The sequence below is a fragment of the Monopterus albus genome, unplaced genomic scaffold (assembly GCF_001952655.1).
Source record: "Monopterus albus unplaced genomic scaffold, M_albus_1.0 scaffold26.1, whole genome shotgun sequence".
NCBI lineage: Eukaryota > Metazoa > Chordata > Actinopteri > Synbranchiformes > Synbranchidae > Monopterus > Monopterus albus.
Window position 1 is genome coordinate 2,779,103 of NW_018127906.1, and position 8,106 is coordinate 2,787,208.

General features: G+C 40.9%; 1 non-coding gene across 1 annotated transcript; it reads left to right on the plus strand.

Moving 5' to 3' along the window:
• Positions 1-205: 205 nt before the first annotated feature.
• Positions 206-277, plus strand: trnac-gca (transfer RNA cysteine (anticodon GCA)). Its single transcript has one exon. It is a non-coding gene; the product is annotated as a tRNA-Cys (tRNA).
• The last annotated feature ends 7,829 nt before the right edge of the window (positions 278-8,106 follow it).

Consider the following 8,106-nt stretch of genomic DNA (forward strand, 5'->3'; position numbering starts at 1 on the left):
CATATCTGCAAATGTCCCTTGAGTCCAGTTAGTTGTTTCTGTGTTCCTTAGTCTTTAATACAGTTATCAACATGCTGTCTACCCATGACATGTAGCTGCAGTGCAGGTTTGTTTACATTTTACCTTGCATAAAACCAGCAGGCTCCCTGAGGCCAGATCCTGTCTGGCACATGGATAAGACACTGATAGTGCCAATCCAGCAGGTGGGGGTATAGCTCAGTGGTAGAGCATTTGACTGCAGATCAAGAGGTCTCCGGTTCAAATCCGGATGCCCCCTGTGAATAATTCTTTTACATTTGCAGACATTGTAAACTGTCCTCTTATTTTCTTGCAAATGAAGCAATTCCAGACAATCTTACTCTAATCTTTCCTCGGGATCTCCACCACAACATACAGCTCTGCCTCATAGGGTATCTCTCTCTTTAACAACATGTCTTCCCAGAACAAGTAGCTACAGGAAGGGAGAGAGGTGACGCCATCTGAGCCTTCAGCTGCTGATAAATGCCCTGGGCTGACAGCTCCTTTGTGGCTATGGTCACAGCTGGGCTCAGACAGGTCTCCATGGGCTGAGACCGGGGGTGTTGAGCTGCCTGGGACAGGGGTGGCCGTGATGGGGCAGATTGGGAGGAAGGAAGCGGCTGTGGGGCTGACTGAGGATTGTCCTGGAGGCCTGACGAGCCGGGGTAGCGCTGACTCCATTCGGCTAGGTCCTGCTCCCTGACCATGGCCACAAAGGAGCCGTCAGCCCAGCACTTGTCTGCATAGTTGTCCAGGTCCTTCTGGGTCGAAATCCTAACAGTCCTGCTCGGCCGCCTGTGGCTGACTCGCCAGCTGCTTAGGCAGTTCTTCCACATTCTTCTCTTCGTTAGCCACAGTCTGTTTCAGGTGCTCATTGATGTCTTTTTTGTCCTCCTCCAGCGTATTGTACTGCTCTGTTTCTCCAGCTTGTCATAGTTAAGATGACTCCTGCAGGATGAGCAGAGATATGTTACTTAGAGATTATATGCAGTAACCTACTGGGATTTTTGCTGTAAATAAAGAATTTTAAAATGAAAGGATAGCTGCATATTTGCTTGTCCCACATGACGCCGGTAATGAGGTGAAATGTAGCGCTACGTCTAGGAAAGCCCATATGCCGTGAAATGTTTTATTATGTAAAACAAGGTCAGTAAATCTTAACTGAGCTGTGAGTAAAGGTTTTCGTTAATTAAATTAATAATTAATTAAAAACCATAGTTTTTTGTTTATTTTGTCATTAAATGAGGGGCTATATGATGCACAGACAACAAGGCTGACTAACTTAAATACCCTAAAACAATTGGTTGATGATTTAACTGTTTGCTCAACAGAACATTAATTGGCCATTACTTTAATTTTCTGCTCACTGCTTCAGTCGTTTTTCAAGCAGTAATAGTAAACTTTGCTGGTTCCAGTTTCTCTGCTGCTTTTTCTTTGTCATTTATGAATAAATTAACTATACTGTATATTCAAGTCTGCACTGATGGATTAATAAAACACAAAACCTGCATACATTGCCTTGGACTCTAAGAAGTTATAATCAGCATTTTTCACTATTTTCTGACATTTTATAAATTCATCAAGCGAATAACCAACATATTATTCATTAAAACTGCCAGTTTCCAACTGGAAGAGCATACCACTAAACATCACTTCATATTAGCATAATTCTGTTGTCTTTATCATACTTATCATCGCATTTATTGTTGTATATTATTGTATTTTCTGTCACACTTGAACTCTGTGTTTTAGTGACCTAATGTAACAGCTAGCTAATGCAAACATTAGCTTTAACTAATGCCTTTCCTGGTAATAGCCTAGTTTAAGTTGAGGTTGTAGCTTAGCTCCAATCTACGGTATTTAAGTAAAAAAAAATAAAAAATAAAACTTTATGTACACAAACTTTTAGCTGAAGATTTATTACCCCCATATGACAGAACTGCAACAGCATTAACGCTAGTTAGCTTAGCACAGGTGTACCTCACCATCTGTTCCTCCAAGTATCCAATTTGTGTCAAATATATGACACATCTGGGTCGTTGAAAGCGATTTTATCCGTTATAGTTGTGTACTAGTATTTTTCCTGTGTATTTATGGCTTTAGTTGTGTATCACTGTTCATTGAGACTTTATTCCAGTCTCTATTCCATGTCACAGATAGTGTATTCGGCTTTGCTGCACTTTGAGAATTAGTCAAGTCAAGATTTTTATTTACCATTTATGCATAAACAGACAGTCTAAGCATATAGGAATTCTTGTGCAGCTCTCATTTGGAGTCAGGTAAGGATTCAAAAGCCAGAAAGAACACTTAGTCTTAAAATAAAAAAGTTACATAAAGGCAACAAAGTATTAAAAACCACAACACACAAAAATAGGGTAATAGTATTTTCCCCAGAATTAGTCTGGATTATATTTATTCTTCATATATTTATATAAATTGAATCTCACTGAGATGTATATGCTGGTACAGGACCTGATCTCAGACCTGCCTGGGAGATATGATTGCAAGATCACCATGACAACAATTCCAGACATGTACACATAAAGATGTGGACATAAAAAAGAAAACATTTATTTATGTATGTCAGGTCAACTTAAAAATTTCTAATTGCTCAGTTTAGAGTCAAGGTCTGGTTTATATGAGATGCCTGATCTAAGTGGTTTTAGTACACCAATAAAATGTGTCATATTTGTTTACAAGCAGTTTGTGTTCAATCTCTCTTCTCATCTGTTACATACACACACTCACATTATGGTGAACCCCCTTCCAGTCAGAAGCAGAAAACAAACCAGTAACTTTGACAGGTAATAAATGGTCTTTGGTGGAGGCTCATGAAAGAGTTCTGGTTCTGGTGAGGGAAAAACAGTCTGTAGGAAATGAATGTAAGTCAGTGCAGCATTCTGTTGGCAGGAGTTGTCATGATGATATTGCAGTTTGCAGTCATCACCAGCAGAGGTCAGGAAATGCTGTGGGTTCCTTGTCACTCACTTTATATTCTCATCAGTTTGTGTTTAAATCTACTCAGTGGAAGTCTCAGGTCTGTCGTCTACCATGGAGAAGACACAGATAACAGACAAAACCTCTCTCACGTCCACCTGGAATGCAGCTGACTGGAGGTGCAGGAAAGGGAAGGCTGTGAAATAGGAGAGGTCAGGTGGGTCAACAACGTTATGCCAGGAAACAATTCTGTTAAAAAGCTACATGAATGTTTATGTAATTTTAGATTATTTCTCAGATAGAGCATCATTTATAAAGGCTCTATAAGATGAAATTAATCAATTTATTAATGTTTAATATATCATTTACTAATATTTTACTGATTAATTAATAACTTCTGGGTTGCCAGTCTGTGGACAATCTTCATCCAGCATGACACTTTGCTAGCACTTGAATTCATCCTCACTTCCTCATTTACATCTCAGAGTGAAAACTAAATTTGTAGATTAAAGCCTATTAAATCTTCAACCACTGCAGGTGCTATATAAAAATAGACAGGTGGTAGATAGGAAGTAAGATGAGGCCACCATAACACTACAAATCCCTGTCCATGAAAGTAGCAGCTTTTTAAATTGTGTGACTTTTTTGGATCAGCTACAGGACATTTACCTTAATGTGCCAGTTAAGGCTCTAAAGTAAACCTGCTTTAAAACACAAACGATTTCAATCATGCTGGTAATCAAAATTCTTGAGCATCAACAGCATCAAACTTTTTTCTCAAAGACAGTTCAGCAAATTGAATCATGCTGAGGTAAACTCAGAACAGGAAAACTCATTATTTGACTGCAGAGGATGCTGAGGCATGTCGTCCCCAGAAGGAAAACCAAGATTAGCTGCAGCAGCAGCGCACATTTCTGGCTCTGTTTTGATCTCCCTTCTTTCCGCCTTCACCCGGTTGGCCCTTTTGTTGTGGCGAAGCCTGCCAGGGGTCGGCCAGGGTCACAGCAAAAGGTGAGAACGAGGGCTGATGCCTTCAACCCCACCATTAACCCCCACTGTGCCCCCTAACCTCATCCAGGGCCATGTCACATAGCTCTCTGCCCGGCCAGCAAATGGATGCTGGTCGCGTCGATCCACACGTCTGGCTTGCATTAAATGGACACATGTGGTCTTTGTTTTGAGAAGTGCGTCTGGCATGAACTCATAACCAGCAGTGGAAAATGGATTTCTCAGGCAGCAGATTTAGGCTAAGCCATTTGTTAAGGATGACAGGCAACGTACTGCTGTAATGTCAGACAGTCGATCAAGGAGGCCTTCACGTCAGTGAGAAACAGCTACAAGATGAAGTGTGTTAGATGTTTCAGCTCAAACTTATCTATCACGTGTCAGAGTTTTATAGCTGCATGTGGCCATAAAAACCAAGAGGACTTTTCTGTCCACCATTTTTAGATTTATACTCCAGGTTCTGGCACAGTGGCTCAGCGTTCAGCTCAGGGACACATTAGCTGTATCAGGGATCAAACCTATCAACTTTTACATGACCAGATAAACTACAAGACATCTCTGCAATGCCGACCTGCCCCTGAATACTTTAATAAAGTTCACTGATCGATAAGTCTTGTGCTGTTGTATATTTTGCTTGAAGTCAACAAATCTCATGAATAAACAAAAACCAACAAGTATGAGTCAAAACCTCATCTATCTCCTTCCTCTGTGCCACAGAGCTCCACTGTTGTCCAGAAACTATTAACCCATCAGTGACCACACTGTTCCACTGGGTGACATGTTCCTAACTATGAACACACCAGAGCCCTTAAGATGGAAAAGCTGCGACACTGAACGGTCACAAACAAAAGCGTTCTGTAGTTCATGTCACTGATAGGAAACAAGACATGATGGGAGCAGTTTATGGCACTGGTTTGCTGCGGGTCTCACTAGACCTTCTGTAGCTTTAAGTTTTAAAAGTCTGTTGAATTCTGCCATGTTTTCCAGTACAGTCAGTGCAGGACCTGGCTTAAAACCTCTCTCTTTCTGCATAACCAGGCACCACAGAAATAGCAAAATTTACAGCCAAACACTGAAGAGGGGCCAGTTAGCATCCAGCTAACATTGCCATGTTAACACAGGCTACCTAGAGTAAAAATCTTTGGACCACAGCGTAACCAGTATCGCAACCAGTATCGCTGTATCTAAAATGCCATGAACTGTGTGGGGGAGAAAAACATCAATGTGGCCTCTGTGATTTCATCCATTATTTCTTAAAAGATGTGTTGCAGCCTAAACTTTAGGTTTCTGGACTTTTGCTATTGAGACTAAAAGTCCTTGTGAAAAAAATATAGATTTGGCAAATCTACAGAAAAGTTACATTTGGCATTGTGGACCATGTTACATTGTTTTGATATTTTTACCATCTAGCCAGGATGTTGCCATTTGAACCTTTGCAGAGGCTGTGTTAATACAGTGGCTGTGTTTTAAACCTACATTAACTTACCTTAACAGCACCTTAACTCCAGTTAGTTTTCAACATTCCCCTGCATCAGCAACACTCAGGCAGATTCCTGCATGTTTACGGGACTTGGCAGCAACATGAATCTTGATTTTGAAGCGTGTTTCTAATCTAATGGAGTGTTGCTGTCATGGGTTGGAACACTGCTGCCTCTTGTAAAAAATACCAAAGAGGAAAATGTATTGGTACCATCTGTCGGGAAGACGAGATAGCTTGTACACAGAATTCATGTGATGACAATGGCGAATGCAGTCACTTTAGACTTAAAAAAAGCAGTTTGAAGTGTGCTCATTTTAAACAATAAAGAGTTTATGGAAGGTTTAGAGTCAATGAAATCAGAGACCTGCTGAAGATCAACAACATTCCCCTCAAACACAATAAAAGCAAATAGAGCATGTATAAAACACTAGACCTGAGTTGGCTCTGATGCCTGGTGGAAGCAGAAATGATCTCAGTGGTTGAGTCCAATCTTAATAGGTGGAGACAAGTACAAAGACCTTAACAACAAAAACAATGACAACTTATTTTTCATTCATATGGAACTACTGCACTTGAAAACCATCACTGTTGATTTCTTTTTTATATACAGTATGTTAACAGTGCGTTCATACAGACACTCTGGTTCGGTGGTCCATTGGGCCCATGGTTCTGTGCTTGGTGGGCATGTTCACTTATCAACACATCTGACTTATTTCATCTGGTGTGTTTGATGTCCACACAAACAGAAGCATAAAAACAACAATTTACAGTTTCTTCATGAGCTAACGGAGCAGACTGTTGCAACCAGCACTACAGCCGGAGACACATGTGGACACTGAACCACACCTGAACAATTCAGCTTCAGCTTTGGCTTTAACTGGCCTCTGTACGTAACACATCTGCATGCAGTAACATTAATTAATGTCAGGTAATCAGATTTTATTAGAGCCATTTTTCATGTCTAAATAACCTTCAGAAACCTGATGTTACACAGGAAGTCATGGCTAAATTCTTTACTGCTTGTGGTTGTAATTCTAGAAATGATCTCAAATTGACTCACAAAGGGACAAAGGTGGGTCAAAGACCTGCAGCGGGTTCGACTGTGGAGCATTTTATCTTAAATGATCAGATTATTTTGCTTTTTAAAAACATTTTATTCTGTCTTTGTTGTTGTTATTCACGTCGGCGCTAATGACTCCCAACTTCACCAGTCGGAGGTCACTAAAATTAATGTTGGTGTGTAACTTCGCTAAAACAATGTCAGACTCCGTAGTTTTCTCTGGACCCCTACCCAATGTGACCAGTGATGGCATGTTTAGCTGCATGTCATCATTCAACCGCTGGCTGTCTAGGTGGTGCCCAGAAAATAACGTGGGCTTCATAGATAACTGGAAAACATTTTGGGGAAAACCTGGTCTGATTAGCAGAGACGGCATCCATCCCACTTTGGGTGGTGCGGCTCTCATCTAGAAATCTGGACGAGTTTATTTTACAACCTAAATTATAACAACCCAGAGTTGAGTCCAGGATGCAGGGTCACAGTCTTACATGCCTCTCTGCGTCTCTTTGCAGCTGCTACTCACCAAAAACTCCCAGTACCCCATAGAGAACACTCACTCACTGTCTGCCTCTGTATGTGTTTGTGTGAATGTAATTAATGCATACTTCTTTCCACTAGGGTGCAGATATGTCAGCAAGACAGCAACAAAGACCCAGGTGGAGTTTGACTACAATGGGCCCTCCATGAAAACTTCAGTCCCTGGGCCACGATCACAAGTAATACACATATGGACAGGCACACATGCATGCTCATACACACCCAAATTGGTGCATTCTATCCCCGTATCAGGTATTACTGAGCTAAATGTCACTAAATGTGATTTTCAATCTGTAGGAGCTGACCAAACAACTGGGAGACATCCAGGTGAGCTGAGGTGTGTGTTTGTGTGTGTGCATGTGTGTCTGTAACCCTGGTATTACTCACATTGTGGGGACTTGCCCAGATGCTAGTAAATTGTAGAAGGTAGAAGACTTTAAGGTTAGGGTTAGGCAAGTCATGGTTATGGTTATGGTTAAGAGTAGAGCAAGTATCCAGTTAATGAATGTAAATCAATGCAAAGTAGACAGATGATTGTATTTGGTTTGGTTAGTAACTTCATCAGTAGCCTAGTTTTAAGCCTATTTTGTGTGTTCCTGTCAGCGAAATAGCAGTGTGTGAATTATGAATTTTGCCACAGCTCCAGATTGATTTAGCTGTTTGTGCATCTGCGTTTTTTTGTGAGCTGGTCTTGTTACTGAAGCAACATTTCTGTCTTACATAAGTGTGCCTAAGCTGCAGGTGTTCACACCGGCCCTGATATTTGAGTTTCAGGTGGTCTTCTATCTTCAGCGCACTGTGCACAGTTGATCACCCACAACTGTACTACACAGTTTGTTTGGACCGCATCATCATTGATGCACATGTTAAATATAAATCAATGTGTTTCTGACAAATATTTCTGGTGTTTTTACCAGATTGGAGGATGATCAGAGCATCACTTTGTTCACTCAGTCACTTGACAGTTTAAATAGTCTGTCAATATATGATTTGTCAATATAGAATGTTGCTGTGACCCAACAGGTTTAGTTATCAAAACAACCACACACTTGGCACATCTGTGGCATTC